The 17,578-nt window shown below is 48.5% G+C and overlaps 1 protein-coding gene across 1 annotated transcript in view; it reads left to right on the forward strand.

Moving 5' to 3' along the window:
• The first annotated feature begins 439 nt into the window (after positions 1 to 439).
• SLC24A3 (solute carrier family 24 member 3) overlaps positions 440 to 17,578 on the forward strand; it is an 84,979-nt gene continuing 67,840 nt past the window's right edge. Inside the window, exon 1 of the mRNA XM_041474077.1 lies at positions 440 to 539. The gene's annotated coding sequence lies outside the window, so the exon portion shown is untranslated. The remainder of the gene's footprint in view (positions 540 to 17,578) is intronic.

Raw genomic sequence — 17,578 nt, forward strand, 5'->3', positions numbered from 1 at the left:
TAAAACAGAGCTTCCCTTAGCAGCACCAAGGAAAAGCTGAAGGGGAAGCAGAGCAAGGGTTGAGTCAAAGGTAGTGAGACAAAGTACTGCCCCTCGTGTTCATGGACATTTCTTGTTACTGGAGGTGTGGAAATGAGTCAGAGGCATGCTCTGCCTTCAGTCAGATGGTGCTGGGTGGGAAAACAGAGATGCTCTCCTAGGATGAACTTCAGGAGCTATGGAGGAATGCACATGGTTCCCGTGGGATGGGGAGCTGTGGCAGTGTCCCATTCCAGTGGACTTAGAAACACCGCCCCTTTAAACCCAAGAAGCCGTGACGCTTTTAAAATGCAGATGTTTCGGCTGCTTCAAGATGATCAGGAGCTGCCTTTCCTCATGTATCTACTGCTCTTTTCCTGCAGGTTACGATGCCCTGAGCTATTCTGTGGAAAATGGTGACAAGTGGAGCGGGCGGCAGCTCCTGCAGGCGCGTGAGCAGAACGCGAGTGACGTTCCAGAGGATGGGGGGCAGCTCTACATCAGAAACTGCACTGAACCAGGTAGGAATGGAAGTTGCCTCTAGCTCCTCAGTCCTGCTGATGGCTTCCTCACATCTCTACTGCCAGGACTCGCTTATTTTTAAGTCCGTAAACGCTGCTCTTCGCAGCAGAGCTTGGATATCATTTCCTCAAGTTTTGGGGAGAGGAGGGGAAGGGTTTTTCTGTGTTCTTCAGGACTAATGTAGGTTACCTGCCCCAGGAGAAATTCCAACAAAACCAGTTCTGGCTGCACTTCTCTGTCTATAATTTTTCCTCTGCCATAATCCTTAATAACATTTCTGGACAGATGGATGATTATGGTCTTTTTTAGACAGCAAAGACTGGTACAAAAATTCTTCTTACTCAATTTTTGCTTGTTTGCATAATTCTGGCAGAGTGCAGACCCAGTCTCACAGCCTCACATCAGCACTGGCAGTAATATTTTCCCCCACTGTGCTTGGTACCTCAGCACCTTCTGTCTCACCATTGCAGCTGTTCTTGCTGCCCTCACCAAATAGAGTGGTCTGTAGGAAGATTTTATTTGTGGTGTGTGGGGTTTCCCCCACTTTTTTTCAGAAAGTAGAGCTATAATTACTGAGTACCCCGTGTTTACTTGTGAAAGAGAAAGCAGAAATACCTAGATATGTGAAATTACTGTTTCTTGTTGAAATTGTCATGGTGTGACATTCCGTGGTAGAAACTGAAGCAAAGTACTGCAGAAAGGAAGTGAAAGTAACACAGTTAAGGTCCTGCCTGTGGTTTTGTCGATTTTGTTTGTGTTTGTCACAGTGCAAATGCAAATAACGTGAAGTACTGTTAAGTACTGTTTGTGTTAGGCCAGGTGGCAGTCAGAAGCATTTGGGAGTGTGACATTCCCAAAAGGCAGTGTCTGTGGGAGTTACCTGTGGAGGTGGTGGGCTGAGGATGACCTGCAGGATGCCTCAGTTCTGCTGCTCAGCAAACGAGTGAAAGAGCTGGCAGAAGGGCATGGGCACAGCAGTGACAGCGGTGCTGCCTGTGGTCCTGCAGCACGACAGAGCAAAGTGGTGTCAGCTGTGCTTTCATTTCAAAATGTTTGAAAGCGTGGCCAGGAGTAGGGTGGCTGAAATCCTGGTCAGGCAGAGCTGCTGGAAGGCTCCATCCCTGGGCAGCCCAGTCCTTCCCTTGGCTGTGCTGCTGCTGGATCAGGCTCCAAATGGTGGCACAGCAGTTGGGGTTTCACCAAGCACGGCTGCCTTTGCCTTCTCCAAGGGCTGCTCAGGGAATCTGGGGCACTTTGTGGTGCTGCTGAGCATAATGCACGAGTGCTGTACAACCAAAGCCTGGGGGCCCCTTGTGATCTGGGAATCTGCAGAGCTCAAACCTCCCTAGCATCCCCACAGCGCCATGTGTGGTGGTCTTCAGGTGCTTCTCCTTCCCTTGAGCAGGTGTCAGGAGGGAAAGGCTGCCTGAAAAGGGTTTTTTTTCCTGCTTACTTCCCAAGTGAACCTGTATAAACACCTTGCAGCTCAGCAGAAACGGACATGGCACTTGGTGCTATAGTCTAGTTGAGTTGTTAGGGCATTGGCTGGACTCGATGATCTTAGAGGTTTCTTCCAGCCTCATTATTCTGTGATTCTGATTCTGTGTTTAAGAAAGCAGTTTTACCTCACCTGCTGGTGGAGGGAAGTGGAGTACCTCCTGTTAAAATGTGCTGTGGCTTTTTGCAGTGCTTGGCTTCTGTGCTGTGTTGGCAATAAACACACCTTGAGGTGCTAGAGGGGAGATCTGTGTTCTTTAGTGCTCGGGTGATTGCAGGCTCATTTGAACGCCTGCCATGACATTTGCCAACTGCTACTTTCATTTCCTAATGGTTTATCCAATGTCCAGTATCATTTCATCATCAGAACTGCTCCAGATAGTGGGGGTTTTGCTCACTTTGCCTTTGCAACAAAAACTGTAGAAGTATTAAAGTAGGGAAATGGACTGATTCCAGCCTAAAGACCATTTTTAGGATTTTTTGGGGGTTTTTTTTGCCTTTTTCTGAGAAATGCCCATCATGGGCTCTGGCCTGGTCCTGTGGCTGTTTGTGGTTGTGGTGAGTGCCTGTGGAAGCAGAGCCACAGAGCAGCCTGCTGTCTTTTCTCAGGAGCCTCTTGTCTCTTGCTGCCTGTCCTCCGAGTGTCCAGCCCTGCAGTCAGAGCTGCTTGTCCCCTTCCTCTTGGATCCTGGTGGCTTCTCATGGCAGTGTCTGCTGTCAGACAGCAGGTGCTCTTCTGGCCTCTCCTACCCATCCCCTTGTCCTTGTGGTATCCACATGAAGGTGTGTGGAACTGGAGATGGACAGAAAAAAATCGGACAGTTTATTCACTGAAGTGGTGATACTGTTTAAATGAAACACTTGTGATTCTGGGCCATGTTTGACAGTTTCAGCTCATGCAAAAGATGAAGAGGAAGGAGTGAGAATTACTTGTGTCAATTCAGGCAAAGTATCATTTACTCGCCCAGTCCTGTTCAGAAATGTGATTCACCCACTGGAAGCCAAGAAGAAAGATGTTTTAAAGCTGGTTTAGTGTTGGGTCAGGTCCCTGTGCTACCAGATTCAGAACTCAAATTGCACTGGAGGAACTCCAGAGCTTGCTCTTGTTTCAGACGGGGTTTATTAGCTGCCAGAAGGTGACAGGCTCTGGGGCTGTGTCAGGGTGGGATGTCACAGGTCTGGAGGTTCAGGTTGGAGGGGGTGGCCGAGGTCCTGGTGCCAGCCCTGGTTAGCTCCTCTCCAGACTGACATACGCTTCCTCTGAGGAGCTGTCATCACCTTCTTTCCTCCCCCGCTTCAGCGCTTCCACTCCCGCCTCAGAAAGGCTGAAAATAAAGTAACAGCCCTGCTTAAGTGTGCTGTTTTAGAGTCATTATCAGTAATGGCAGGAAATACTTGATTGCTGCAGGAACAAAAAGATCTCCCTGTATTCATTTAGACCCTCAGGCATGAAAGTGCTTAAATTAAACAGCCAAAGAAGTTTTTGTGCAATTATTTTTTTTACATTTCCTCGTCTTATTTCAAAAGCAACTTTATCAATATTTCTCCTGTGAGTCATAGCTCATGGTAGTGTGATTTGTGGTGCTTGGCTGTGGAGCAGGTAACCCTTGCTGGCTACTCACTTGTGGCACTGAACCACACACCCAGACCCCTCGGGTGGAGCTGAGCCTTCTGATCTCTCTCCTCTCTTTTGTTTATGCACCTGGTGGGCTTGATGTGGTGTGAGTTCTGCTGGGCTGTCATGCTCTGAATGAAGTCCAGAGAACTGCAGAGTTTAGAAAGGCCTTCTTCCCAAGCAAATACAGCATCCTATTCACTCTTCACATGAGTGATTTTGTGTTTTTTGTTCCTTTTTTTTTTTCCTGTCCCTCCTTGAGCTTCAATCCAATTGAAAGTTGCCTTCCCTCAGGCAAAATTAATTTTATCCTAGCAAAATGAAAAGTAAAAATTTGTTCCTGCCTTGCAAGTTGCCAAACCTTGCTTTCACTTGGGGGAACGTTAAAAAAATAAATTGCTGTAAGTTTAGTAACAAAATATCCTTGAGGAATAGCAAAAAAGATGTTCTTCTCTCACTGAGCTATAAGTTTGGTGAATTTGACAGAAATTTGCTTGAACTTCTGCTTCCACACTTTGCTTCGCTTCGTCAACTTCAGACCTAAAGCATCAGAAAACCAGGATGTCGGGGTTAAAACCTCAGAAATAAAACCAAAACCATGCTTGTTTCTTCTGGGTTCTTGTGCTGGCAGGGAGCTGGGCTCTCCCTTGCTGCAGCCAGGAAGGAGAGATGTCCTGGTGGTGCGGACCAGGGGCTGAGGTTTGGTGCTGGCCCCAGGGAGCTGGGGCTCGGGGAGCCAGGAGTGTCCAGACACTGGATTTGGATGTGTCCCACTTGAGAGGAATGTGCAAGGCAGCTGAGGGCTTTGGAGCTCTCCTTGCAGAGCTTCCTTTGTTAGAAACCACGGTGGGTATTTCTCCTTTTCTGTGCTGCGCTCTGGACTTGCTCGGAGCTTGGGTTTTGCCTTCTGGGCTGGGATTTTTTGTGGGACTGCTGGATTGCAGGGTCTCTCAGCAGTGAGAGGTGGGCACAACTATTTTCTCTGGGATTTTTCAGCCATCCAAAGGGGCAGCAGCTGTGCAGGGGAGCAGGTAGCTGAGCACCATTGCTCTGGGGCAGGATGTTTCACAGCAGGGCTGTACCTGGACAGTGTGCCAAACAGAACAGAACAGCTGCTTTTGGCTGGGTACTTGAAAATCTGAATTGATCACCAAAACCATGCAGTTCCCTGTAAAACAGGGCCCTCTGGGCATACACAGGAGGCCAGTGGTGTTCTTTTTGCTAAAATTTTGCCAGTGTTCCCATGTGATTATGTGTGCAACTCCAAGAGCCAGAGCTTCAGGGAGGAAAATAACACAAAGCTTGTGAGATAAAAATCAAGAGGTGGCAGTGGTATTACCCAGTTCATCCTCAGTGTGTTCTATTGCATCAGTGGAACAAGGAGAAAGCAAACTCCAGATTCCAAAGCCAGCTTTGTCCCTACAGTGTGCAGATTGATGAGAGGTGGTGAGCTCCAGAGTGTCTTCCCCTGAAATCTGCTGTCAGTTTTTCCAGAATCCATAACTACACGTGTATCAAACAGCTGTAATTAAACTGCTTGTTCTGAGGGAAAAATAACACAAAGCTTGTGAGATAAAAATCAAGAAGTGGCAGTGGTATTACCCATTTGATCTTCAGTGTGTTCTGTTGCATCAGTGAACAAAAGAAGGAGAAAGCAAACTCCAGATTCCAAAGCCAGCTTTGTCCCTGCAGACTGAGGGGAGGTGGTGAGCTCCAGAGTGTCTTCCCCTGAAATCTGCTGTCAGTTTTTCCAGAATCCATAACTACACGTGTATGAAACAGCTGTAATTAAACTGCTTGTTCTGAGGGAAAAGAACCTTGGCTCAGCCTCCAGCGCCGCAGCGCAGCCGGGATGTGCACCTGTAGTGTGGGCAGATCTCTCAGGCTGGGACTTGTTCGCTCTGTTGGTGATGCTTGCGATGAGCCTGTTCCTGTTTTAATTGTTGTTCCTGGTGGAAAATGCTGTGTTGTCACGGGCTGGCTGTGCAGGGAGGGCAGGCAGAGCTCGGGGGGAAGATCGGTGTGGCACGCTGCACGGGGAGTGAGGAGCACCAAAGGTTAATTGCCTGTTGCTACCCAAGAATCATGTTCATAGTCTTGAGAAATGATGGCACGGGGGGAGGAAGAAAGGAATTTTCCTTGTAGGAAAAAAGGAACAGAGCCTGTACACTTGCTGCTGCCAAAGGCACAGGAGGGGAGGGTATTTGAGAGTCTGTCAGAAGTGCAGCCCCATCTGCATGGTAGCTCTCCAGTGGTGGAGTGGGGAAGCCCTGTGTCCTTTTTTATGATTATGTTTTCCCCTCTGGAATAACTTAAAAAACACCCAGAAATTTTCTTGGTTTTTGGATTTATTTTGGCTTTTTTCCTCCGTTCCTTTTTTGTTTGTTCTTTGTATCTGGAGGAATGAGGCTTGCTTCCTTGACCTTTTAGCAAGCTTGGGTTACTCTTTTGGTTATTTTGTGTTGTGGAAAAGGCAGCAGAGAGGCTTGAAATACTGAAAGGGGACCCTTGCTTCCAAATCTTTAAATGCCTTTGCATTTAAAAGGTGTTAAGCAACAAAGCATGACTTCAGACGTGAATAAATATCACATTGTGCCTCCCTGAATTGGGTTTTACTTCTCTGACACTTGAGGATGCCAGGCTGCTGCTGTGCATCACTCTGGTAATCTGAGAAGTCTTCCATGAAGCCTGTGACCTGAATTTCTAAGAAGGCAGTGAAAAAAAAAAAAATTGTCAAGTCAAACTTGCTCCTTTCTCTGGGAGGAAAAAGCACTTGGATTTTCACATGCTGAGCGTGGAAAGCAGTGCCAGTGGAGGGTTTGGGGCTGGCAACTGGGAAGAGTCAGTGTGGTCCCCTTGTTTGGTGGCTCTGGCTGCCTCGGGACATTGCTGAGGTGACATGGCTGCTCACAGCTGCAATAACATTGCAGTTATTGAGTTCCAGATGTAGATGTTCTAGGCTGGCCAGATACCAGAATGGTTTACTTTTTTTTCACACCTGAATTATTCACCTGGCATGATCAACACAAATTGTCCACTTAGTATTTAAAATATATATTGCTGCATTTTTGTAAAATGTCCCAGTTCTCCCCAGGAAAATCTGTGCTGCTGTAAATTTTTGGTTGTTAAAAATTTTGGGCTTGCAGTACCAAGAAATTAGGGAATGAAGTAATTTGCCTCAGTGCCTGTTGACCCCAGGCCATGTAAAATACATGATCTGTTTTTGTTGGGACAGAGTATGAGGTTCCTGATCAGATCATGTGAATGACAGTTTCTTTCCTAAGCTGTTTGAAAGTTTCTCTATGATGCTAAAAGGGTAGATGGAGTAAGCTTGATGAAGGAAATCAGAGCAAGTATTTATCAGCACATGCTTTAAATGTTGGTGTGTTTATAGTATTTCACAGATCAAACATGAATGTGTGAGCAGGGGCCTCAAGCATTAACTTAAATTTCAGGGCTGAAAGCTGTTGTAGCTCTAAGATCCAGGACAAGCCTTTCTTAGAGCTCTGTTTTAAATTTGGTATTTTTGAGCTATTACTGCAAAGGAAGAAAAATAACATCTGGCCCCATGTTGCAAACTGGATTTTTGTTGCTTGTTTTTCGGTTCTTGCCAGTAGTTAGTAGTTAAAAATCAAAGGTCCAGATTTTCCATGAGTGTAAATTATTACTGGCTTCATTGACTTCATTGCATTTACACTAGATTTAAATGACCAAGAATCAAATAAAGCATCCCAAGTCAGGTTTTAATACAGTCAGGGTGGAGTTTTTATCATCTGCAATCTGCATTTTAAGCAGTGCTTAATTGTGTAGTTTTTATATACAGACACGTGCGTAAATTCACTTATGCATGCACAGAATAATGGTTTCATGTATTAATGCTGAAGCAGTTTGATTTAGTGTGCAGCAGTGGGTAAAATAAAAATATTTAATTAAAATGCCCTTTTTTTGTGGACTGCATTAAAAAGAATTCCCAGATTAGATACTGGTTGCCCATGTGTGCAGGTCCTTTGTGATTTCCCTGCTGCTCCTGTTAGAAAATGGAGAGGTGAGTGGTTTTTCTTCCCCAGAGATCCCAAAATGCCTGGTGCTGGCAGAGAGGTGGAGAGCTCCCGCTTCAGCCCAGGCTCTTCAGGGGCTCTCCTGTTGGGATCAAAGTCTTCTGTGCTGGGTGTGATGAAACCACACAGGAACAGGGATCACACCTCCAAGCCAGAGCTGTCCATGCCAGCAGGACGTGCTCCAGGCACATGGGGGGAGTAACAGAAGAGGATGCCAGCTGCTTGGAGTGTTCAGACTTGGCAGACACCCCATGGTCACCAGTGTGGAGGGCACTCTGTGGATGCTCATCCAGAGATACTGGGTGGTTTTCAGATTTGGTTTTGTTTCCATCCTGAATGTCAGGATTTTAGGATATCGTCAGATACCCTAAAATTTCAGGATCGGGTCAAATATCTTTTAAAAGGCTTATGCTGGTGCTTTGGAGAAAAAAGTACTGATTGTGGGGCAGCAGCTACCCCAGTGCTTTGTGAGCTGTCTGGCAGCTTCTCTCTCGGGGGAACTGCTGCCCCCCAGCTCATTGTGTGCCTTTGCCAGTGACCAAAATTAGTGTCCAGGCAGTGCCACAGCTTTCTGTCCTCACCACTGGTCTTGGCAGTGCCCCCCATAGGCACGAGCTTGGATGAGGGTCTGCCAGAAACTCTGGGTTATTTGCACAGTCATGGTTGTGCTTCTCTGCTGGAGGGGGAAATACTTAGGAATAAACCCTTTCCTTGCTTTTATATGTATATGCATAGAAAAAAGAGAGGTGGGCTGAAAAGAAGTGAGCCGTCCTGAGTAGAGTGTTTGTAAGCAAGGCCAGTCCTGAGGCCGCAGCCTGGCGAACACAAACACGGGAGCAGCGTCAGCCCAGGCACCTGCTGATGGATGGGCAGCTGCTGACAGCCTGAATGGCCACTTCTAATTAGCACTCATTAGAAGTCTCAGAAGAAAACACTGGAGAATCAGCTGCTGCCCCCATGAGCGTGAGTCCCCCGTGACCCATCACTGCACGCTTGGCAAGCTGCGCGGCCCAGGAGAGCATCCCGGTGATTCCCCACCCCTGCAGCTCCAGTCCCAAAGGGCTCTGAGGAATCGTGAGCCACAGGTGTGCTGTCTTCCCATCTCTTAATTGGCAGTAGAAGAGGAGGAAAGGAGAAAGAGATCATTATTTTATGTTAAAACAGAGATAATTACCGCTATAGAATTTCACCAGGAAACAAAGCGGCAATTAATTATTCATCATCAGAACTCCAGCACAGCTCAGCAGAGTCGGGGTTCACATGTCCTGTGGGCTGGGGCACGGGGAGCCCTGGGCCTTGTCACTCTGCAGGGATGGCTCCCTTGGGAGGAAGCTGCTTTGGAGTCTCTTGGGGCTGCTGCCCACGGGAGCTAAGCCTGTTGCTCCATAAAACCTGGCTGCAAGCCGAGTGCCTGATGGGATCCCTGCCTGTGCTCGTGGTAGACGTGGCCATGTTGGTGTGCCACAGCATGCCTGGAGAAGGGCCCTGGCAGCGGCAGAGGTGGCTGCTCAGGCTGGGAGGGTGTGTCTGACGCTGCCTTCTCGCTCCCTGTACACCCAGTGCCGTGTTCACTGGGAAAAGTGTAAGCAAAGTGTGAGATGTGTTTGCCACTGGGATTGGGCCAGTGGACTGGGTGACACTTCCCTGGTGCACCCTCGCATCTCCCAGTTAACAAGTCAGTAACTGGTATCTGTGTATGAAAGAGCTCCTTGCCTTTCATTTTCCCTGGGAATTTGTTTCCTGTACCCTGTGCGAGCCTTTGTGCTCCGCAGTAAGAGTTGCTGAGCTTTGTGCTCCTCTCCAGCTGCCTCTCGAGAGGAGGCCAGCGTGCTGAGGAAAAGGGAAGGAGGAGGGGGCATGGATTTTCTGTGAGAGGACATCAGAGCCACACTTGAAGCAAGCAGGATCTCAAGGATGTCCTCCAGGGCAACTGGCTGCTGCAAGGACCCTCAGTGAGGCAGGATGCTTCATGCAGGGATGCAGCGACTTTCCTGTAGCCATAGCAACAGCTGGGAGGTTTGGTGGTGACTGCCAGCATCCCTGGGCTGGTGGGCCTGCAAGAGAGGTGTGGCTGCAAGGCCAGGCAGGGGAGTGACCCACAGCCATCCAGGTGAGCAGGGCAGGCGTGGTGAGACTGATCCACGGATCCTTTCAGGTCACCGTGTTGTGTCCCCACCCCTGGCAGCCCCCAAAGCTGAGGGGTGGGCAAGGGACCAGACAGGACAGCTCAGAGAGCAGTGGACAGGGGAGTGCAGGTGGATCCCATCCCACGAACCGTGTCTTGGAGCGAGGTTGTCGGTCTTCTGTGGGTAGTGCTGAACCTCGCCCTCTCCCCCATCCCCAGGATTACCAGGATTACAGATTTAATCAGGATGCAGGAGCTGACAAAAACTTGGACTGGGAGACGGAAAGTTCCACTGAGCCACCACCGCTCGTGTGCTTGGGGGGAAGCTGGCAGAGGGGGAATGGAGCTGTTCATGCAGCCTCTGTGCTTGAATTAATTTTATGTTCTTCTTACACTTGGGTTCCTCCTTTGGACATGTCTTTCCAAACTCACATTTTCTTAGAAAAAATCCCATAATTTCCAAGCTTTTGTTGAAAGCCAGTACATCTTCTGCCCTACCTCCACTGCATCTGTGCTGAATGGTTTGGATTGAATCTCTGTCTCCTGGGAAAGACTCACAGGGATATTTAACCCGCCCTCAGAACAGAATCAATGAGTAGGTGAGCACAGAGGAATTCAAGAGGACCAGCAGCCCACACAGCTGAGCTATGTGTTACATCATTACCATCACCTGGTGGCCAGGTTTCCCTGGAGCTCTTGGTGCTGTTTGGTGACTGCTGGAGGAGACCTTGGTGTGCAGGCAGTGTGCATCCGTGTTGGAGCACGCGTGTGAGCCTGGGTCTGTTTGCTCTGCAGAGCACAGGGAGTGCTCTGCCCAGCCAGGGACAGCGGAGCTGAAGACAGGATTGATGTTTCCCCTGGCAGATTTTTCCATGTAGGAAATTCCCTGCTGCTTCGAGCCTATAAATCAGCATCGGATGGCCTTTTAAGGGTGCGTGCTATCAGTCAGTTTCCCATCCTATTTTGATTTTGCAGATCCATGAGATGTTCCCAGTGGAGGTGCAGACTTGCCTGCAGCCAGTGGAACTAGAGAAAGTCCTGTTGCTCTGGTTCCTTTTCCCAGCCCCTTGGATGGTGGTCCCACAGAGCCTCCCTGGGTGACACTGCTTCTGCAGGTGGAGCTGGGCTGTCACTCCGGGGGACAGGGCTGGGGCCATCCCCATCTCCCAGAAACGGGGTGCTGCCAATCCTCCTGGAGCCTGGGTTAAAGCACAGCCTGTTGCCCAATTTCAGAGGGAAGGAGGTTTGCAAGCAGACCAGCTTTAATTTACAGCCTTATTTTTCTACTCCCACAAGACCAGTAGAAGAAACACATGCTTTGTAGTTTATCTGTAAAACTCGAAGAACTAAGTGGACTGCTCAAAGGATATTGCTGGGAGTGATTAGTGTGTGGAAAACTGAAACAAACTGGAGCTTGTGCTTGGTGCTGGGAAGGTGACAGGCTGTGTGCCGTGCCAGGTTTGTGCTCTGTGTCGGCGGCTCTGTAGGTGCTGGAAATTGCAGAGCAGGGAGGTTCTCTGGTGTGCAGAGATTCCCCTGCTGGGCAGGACGGGCTGTGGGAAGCTCAGGAATTGTTTGGGGAGGTGTTGCCCATCTGACAAGCTGCGCGGCACAGCAGCCAGGGCTGGGACACTCAGGCCTGTGGAAATGAGGTCATCTGATTTTTAGGGTAAACAGAAACTGCTGGGGAGGTTCTGTACGGAGCCTCAGGTGTGGCTGTCAGGGCAAATCCCTCTTTATTTCTTGACATGCTTAACAGCAGGCACAGTGGGATGGCCCTCAGAGTGCTGACACAGGCAAACACACACTCTGGCGTGGCTGTGCGCCGTTTCTGTGGGGGTGAAAATGCTTACAGGAAAGGCAGATTAAATAATTTCCTCTCTTGCCTTTATTCTCTCTTTTTTTTTAAAACATTTAATGGCTCTTCTGTGTAATACTGTTTTGTTCACTCAAAAAATTGAAACAGAACAGTTTCACCTGCTTTTTAATTTTTGGGTGAAATTACTAGAGACCCTCATCTTCACGTTTCAGCATGGTGGTGCCACAGGTGATGCATCCTCTTCCCAGCCCGGAGTGTCCCCTCAGGAGGTTGGGAGCAAGCTCCAGGATCCTGCAGAAGGCTGGAACAGCTGAGGAGAAACCTGTGCTGTTCCAGCTCTCCTCAGGCAGTGTGTCCTGAAGTGGAGATGGAGCTGCAGTTTTTGGATTGAAACACTTTGTTTCTAACATTGGCTGCAGCAAACAAGTCTGGAGAAGTATTAAATCCTGAAGCAATTAAATGTATCGGCAAAGATTTTCTTTCCCCTTTTGTGAGATACTTTGCCAGCTGTTGTTTATGGAAAAAATCTCAATCTTTTTTATGAGAACTGTTTTTAGGTTTCTTTGTGTTTGGGGCTGATTTATACATTATGCATTAGCTCGGGAAGGCAAAACATTTATTTACCAGCCTGAATATTTAGAGGAAGAATAAGTGGGAGTCAGTGAAAAGCTTGTATGGATAGCTTAGCCAGAGATCCAGAAGAGCTTTCCTGGTGATAGGAATGGCCCAATTAACTTGTAAGCGAAGAGCCAGACAATAAATGGACTTTCCTCTGCCTATATGTGGGTGACCCCTCTGCCTGCAAGGCCTTGGGCTCCATGGCCAAAGCACAAAGGCTACAGAAACCCCTCTCTCTGCTGCATGGTGGGGACTGACAGCAGCTGGGGATTTCTCTGTTGTTGGAGGCACTGGCTTCGTGGAGGCCAGAGAAAGAAAGGTTGGATGGTGCCTGACTGGGCTGGCTGTGTTTGGGAGGAACTGAGGAGGAGTGGAGTGGGTTTTCTTTGTTCAGGTTTGCTAAATGGTATTTTTGAGGGAGTTCTTTTATAAGGCACCGTTCTGAGAAATGCACAGTTCTTTATGCTGTTCTCTTTTCTTTTTGCTTGTGAATGAAAGAATGTTGATGAGAGCTGGGGCCAAGCAGCATGCCCTTGTCTGGGATGAGGCATGCCATAGGCATCGTGCTGCTACAGAAGGAGGCTCAGAGGTGATTTTATTGCTTGCTGACTGCAAAAACTTGCCACCAAATGATAGTTTATGAGAGTTGGGTCGTCTTAGGAGCAAATGGAGTAAGTGGGTTGGAGCTGTGAAGAAAACAAACAATATGGAGGAAAATACATCCTTATAGTTCAGAACATCAGTTTCAGAACAAGGGGTGCCAGTGACTTCCCTGGGAGCAGGTCCTTGGCTGCCTCCGGATTTGGCAGGAAATTGTGACGTGAATTTGAACGAAATGCAGCTACCAAGAAGCACCCTGAGCTGCGGCACCCGCGAGCATTGCTTCAGCGTGATGGTATCGAACACAGGAGTTGCAAACCTCCCTGAACATCACTGCTGCGGGAACGAGGACCGACCTGTGGCAGTCACGGAGTGACGCTGTGTGCTGTTCCCTGGAAAGGCTGCAGGAACACACAGCAAGCAGCCATAAATAAGGGCTCACAGAGAGGGGGGTTCTGCTGTGCTCAGGGAGGGGAGGAGGTGGCAGCACAGGGCAGACTCCCATGGGCTGCCTGGCACACGTGGGAGGCTGCCCAAAATCTCCCTGTGGTGCTCACTGCTGGTGCTTGGCCATTTCTTTGCTTTTCCAGGCTGCTGTGGCTTTTCTGTGCCTGCCTGTGGCTTCACTTGTCCCCTGCTTGCACTGAACAATGATAAAGGTGCCTGTGAGGTGCATGGAGCCTGGCAGAGAACGTGGGGGAGAAAGCAAAGCAAAACCCCCCTGGGCTTTGTGTCTGAGGAGAAAAGAGAGGGCGTTGTTCAGTTCTTTGAGGGGGATGCAAGTGAACCATGTCTGGTTGGCAGGAAGCACGTGGTCCAGAGCAGCCAGCCCCAAATCCAGAAGGGTTCGTTTGCCCCACAGCATGTCCTGAAATAGTAATGTTTGGATGATGTTTTGGGGGTAACTAAGCTGGAACATGTGTATAACTGTTAAAGTTGTGAATGCCAAAAAAGGGAATCTGTGTTAAGCTCACAAATCTGGACTCATCATTCAATTAAAAAAAAAAAAGTTACAATTGTAGTTTGGTTTTGTTGCATTATGCTATAGGCTTTTTGGCAGGGATTTCATGGGAGATGAGGAAACAGCAGCTTGATGCTTCCCTCAAGCTTTTTTGAGACTATTCTCTGTTTTGCCAATGTGTACGTGATGCATTCTTAAAAAATCCATCTTGGGTTCCTCGGCCTCTGCTGGAAACTGCTCTGGAGGGTAAATGTGGGACAAAGCAGATCTTGGAAGCATCTTTTCAGAAGCATCCCCTGCTCCCCTGCTGGGGCTTTTTGCTTGAAAACCAGGGTGAGGGGCTGCATGTGAGCCCAGCAAGGAAGGGTCCGGCCCTTCTGCTCAGCTGGACCTGGTGTTCAGGGAGGCAGGGGAAGTTCTGGCCGTCTGTGCTCCCTTGGGCATAATTTGTGTGATCTGCAGTAAAATCATAGTTACGTGGGGTGGTCTTCAGTGTTGGGGCTGAGCTGAACTCTCCCAGTGGTTTCTTACCTCTGCATGTGGGCACCAAACCCAGGCACTGCATGTCTCTGAGCACATGGAATTGCTTTATAAGCCTCACATATGGGCGTGTCAGAAGTGCCCTGGATGGAGAGGATGATTAAACATGCAGAACCCTTTAACAGGGGGAGTTTCTCAATTGCTTTGAGGAAAAATAAAGTCATAAGGGCCGTCCCTTTGCTTGCATCTTAAATTAACTCAGAGTTTAATTTGTTGTATTTGTTTTAGTTTGTCAGCTGGGCAGGGGTGAGCTCGGGCAGAGATACGTCAGAAAATGATGCTTTACTCCTTAGAAAAATCCGCAAAGCCTTACTGCTGCATTTATGCAGGAATAGCAAGGTTGGTGAAGGGGAGCGAGGGGGAAAAGGAGATTTGTAAAGCCAGTAGATTTCTTCTTTTAGTTGCTTCCAGGTTTGAGAAACCTGAAAAACCTGAGGTTTTTAAGCTCTTTTCTGCAAACACGAGGATTCAGGAACACTTTTTGACGTTCGGTTGTTTTTTCCTTGTTTTCTTTTTCAACTTGCTTGTGATGAAAATGGGTTTGACCCTCTGGCTGTGTGAGCCTCACTGAGTGAAGGCTGCCAGGCTGTCCTGCAGGGCAGCTGGCATGTGGCCCTGCTGCTGCCTGGGGTGGCAGCTGGGAATGGGGACAAGGATGTGCCTCGGAGGGAGCCAGGACTGAGTGTCCCCTTTTCAGAAGCATTGCCTGGTCCTTCAAGGGGTTCTGTCTGCTGGGGAGGTGCTGATGGATTTTATCCCCCCCCAGGTGATGGCTGCTGCATGGCTGGGTGGGGAGCACAGGGAGCTGAGCTGGCAGGCTGTAGGAATTCCCTCCCAGTTCTCCCCAGCTGTGGTGTTGGGGGCATTGTGCAGAGGATGCTGGGCTCAGGCACTGAGAGCCACGGGCATGTGGCAGTGGTAGGTAGGAGGGGTTTCCATGGAAACCTTTCAGCAGCATGACATCACCAGCACTGTCACGTTTAAGCTTTTCAAGGCTTTTTGGATTTTAGGGATTACATAACATTGGAGGGGTTAGGCTGGGGCTTAGATCTAATCAGTATTCAGGGTCTTAGTTGAATTAAATTTTTAGAAAATCCAAACACCCCAATCCAAAAGTGGCCAGCAGCAGCAGCAGTGGTTTTCTAGTCATCTTGGGCAGGCTCTGAAAACCCTGGAGCTTTAGGGGCTGGGGCACAGCCACTCACACCCACCTTAATAAATGTTTGTGTAGCTGAGTCAAGGATTTTTTGCTTGGAGCAAAAGAAGAATCTTCATCTTGCTTCTAGGTATCTGTAATAATTTCCTAGTAGCTGTTTGTGTTCATCGTTCTGCCCAGTAACTTTTCTTATATGTGAACTTGAGGAAAATACTCTGTGGTTTTCTGTTAAATGTAACTTCGTGTTTTTGTGAGACATTTAAGACTGAAGTGCCTTGTGGGAAATTTGGAAATCTTGTAATAACATCCAGTGAGGCAGTAAACCCTGCAGATAACGCAGGGAAAGTCTTGAAAGATGATGGATTTGTTTTTAACCACAGCACAACTGCTCCAGACTTTGGGGTTCCTGACTCAGCATTCCTGATGGGAACAATTTACAGCAGTGAAAGGCGAGCTAGTTCTGGGATTCCCTGGAACAAAAAGATTGCCTGGGCTGGGAAGGAATGCCTTGTCTTGCTGAGAGAAGGTGAAGCATGAAAAGGAGGGGAAGGACTGAAATGCCCAGTAAACGCTGTGAAGACCCCTCCTGGTGTCTTTATTCCAGCTGGAGGACCCAGAGCTCTTCTGCTTGCCAGGGTCTCAGGGCCAGATGTGCCTCTGAGCCACAGAAGCAAGTGCCAGGCAGGGCTTAGAACGGAATCCCTGACTGCTTTGGGTGGGAAGGGACCTTAAAACTCATCTCATTTCCCTGCCACAGGCAGGGACACCTTCCACTGTCCCAGGTTTCCCCCAAGCCCCATCCAGCCTGATCTTGGACCCTGCCAGGGATCCAGGGGCAGCCACAGCTTCCCTGGGAAACCTGTGCCAGGGCTTCAGCATCCTCACTGTAAAAAATGTGTTTTTTTAATATCTGATGTAAACTCACCCTCCTTCAGCTCAAAACCATCACTCCTTAGCCCTGATTAAGGAATGAAGGGCTCTGTTACAGCTTTGGGGGTTTATGGAGTGTTACCTGAGGGAAGGCAGCTCTTAAGCATTATTTTTATTTATTTATTTATTTTAGCAAAACGCATTTGTGTATGTCAAAAGATGTATCATCTGCCAGAAGAGTGTCGTACCTAGAATATGATTCATAAACCAGATGGCATTTGTCTGCCTCTGGAGAGTTAATCTCCTAATCTGTTTGTCTTTTACCTGCAATTGTGTATTGCAAATGGTTATTTTAAGGAAAAATTACAACCCCCCTTTTTACTTAACTAATATCATCAGAGTGCACATACAAAATTTTGTTTTGCTAACAAGAAATTCCTATGACTTCCTCCGGTGAGAGAATTATCTGTGCAGGTAGCAGAATCTTTTCTGCAAAAGATTATGGTTAGGGAATGATCAGGCTGCTTTTTTTTTCAGGAGTCAAAAATGTTGCAATTCAGTAATTGTAGCCAGAAATGATTGCGTGTACCTTGTTGAACAGGAGGATAGTTATGTTCAGTAAGACAGGGGTCAGTTGTACCCTTTCCAAGCCAGCCCTTTAGGTGCCACTTGACCGTGCCATCCTGTGCCAGCTCTTTTTTGGTGTCCTCCTGTGCTTGTGTGGTCTGTCCACTCTTCTTTGCGGCTATCAGAAGCAGTTCTTCACTCCTGACAGGAACAGGAGCACCTTGGTGAGGAGCCGGGTGGGTTTTGGTGGTCTGTCCACTCTTCTTTGCTGCTATCAGAAGCAGTTCTTCACTCCTGACAGGAACAGGAGAAGGAGCACCTTGGTGAGGAGCTGGGTGGGTTTTACTGCAGCCTGGGCATCCTCAGTAATGTTGTCTGGCCTCTGCTGCTTCCTCAGCCTCACCATTGTGTTGGTGTGGATCAGAGAGGGGACAGCTCCGCTGTGAGGAGTGCTCTGAGCCAGTTCTCCAGGCAGACATGGCCAAAGGGAATGAATTCCCACTCCAGTGCTGGCCATGGGCCTGTGTCACTGTCACCGAGCTTGGGTGGCTCTGGAGAGCGATCCCACTCCGCTGGCCTCTTTGCACAGCACGGGAGAGGGTCGCTGTGGAG

Source organism: Pyrgilauda ruficollis, unplaced genomic scaffold, assembly GCF_017590135.1.
Source record: "Pyrgilauda ruficollis isolate IOZ18807 unplaced genomic scaffold, ASM1759013v1 scaffold31, whole genome shotgun sequence".
In the NCBI taxonomy this organism is placed as follows: Eukaryota; Metazoa; Chordata; class Aves; order Passeriformes; family Passeridae; genus Pyrgilauda; species Pyrgilauda ruficollis.